Below are 1,207 nucleotides of genomic sequence, written 5' to 3' on the forward strand. Positions count from 1 at the left end.
GATTTGGAAGTTCTAGTCATAGCAATTAGGCAAAAATTAATTAATTATTTAATATAAAATAAAATAAAATGACATCTAAATCAGAAAAAAGGAATCAATTTTACTCTGCAGATTACATGATCATATATATATAGAAAACACTGAAAGCTCCACCAAAAAACTTTTAAAACTAAGAAATGAATTCAGTAAAGTTGCAGGATACAAAATCAACATACAAAAGTCCATTGTGTTTCTATACACCAACAGGCAAATATCAGAAAAAGTATTAATAATCTCATTTACAGAAGCACCAAAAAATATTTACGAATAAACTTAATTAAGGAGATAAAAGACCTGCACATTAAAAACTATAAAACATTGATGGAAAAATGGAAGAGACACAAATAAACAGAAGATATCCTGTGTTTATGAACTGGAAAAATTGATATTGTTAAAATGTTCACACTGCTAAAAGCTATATATAGCATCAGTGCAATGCCTGTCAATATTATAATGACTTTTTTACATAAATAAATCAAGCAATTCTAAAATTCATGTAGAGCCAGAAAAGACTCCAAATAGCCAGTCCTGGAAAAGAACAAAGATGGAAGCATCAAATGCCCTGATTTCAAAATATATTACAAAGAACCAGTAACTAAAGCATTATGATAGACACTGGTATTAAGGCAAACATGTAGGCTAGTGGAACAGATAAAGTGCCCATAAATAAACATATGCAAATACGTTCAAACTGATCTTCAACAAGAATGCCATTAACACACAATATGAAAAAGACAATTTCTTCAACAAATGATGCTGGGAAATTTCAGTATCTCCAGGCATAGCAATGAACTTGAATACTATCTTACACCATACACAAAACAAGTCAACTTAACATTGATTAAATATTTGAACCTAAAACTAGAAAGTATAAAACTGTTTGGTAAACAATCCCTGGTATTGGTCTTGGCAGTGATTTCTTGTATATGACACCAGAAGCAGAAGGAATCTTCACTCTATCGTTTTCTTTGCTATGCGAAAACTTTAGAGTTTGGTGTAGTTCCATTTGTCTATTTTTGCTTTGGTTGCCTGTGTGTTTTTGGTCTTCTTTATAAAATATTTGCCTATACCAATATCCTAAAGCATTTCCCCTATGCGGTTTCATAGTTTTGAGTGTGTTTTTGAGTCTATGGTTTCAGATCTACTGGTTTCATGTCTCACATTAAAA

Source organism: Piliocolobus tephrosceles, unplaced genomic scaffold, assembly GCF_002776525.5.
Source record: "Piliocolobus tephrosceles isolate RC106 unplaced genomic scaffold, ASM277652v3 unscaffolded_334, whole genome shotgun sequence".
In the NCBI taxonomy this organism is placed as follows: domain Eukaryota; kingdom Metazoa; phylum Chordata; class Mammalia; order Primates; family Cercopithecidae; genus Piliocolobus; species Piliocolobus tephrosceles.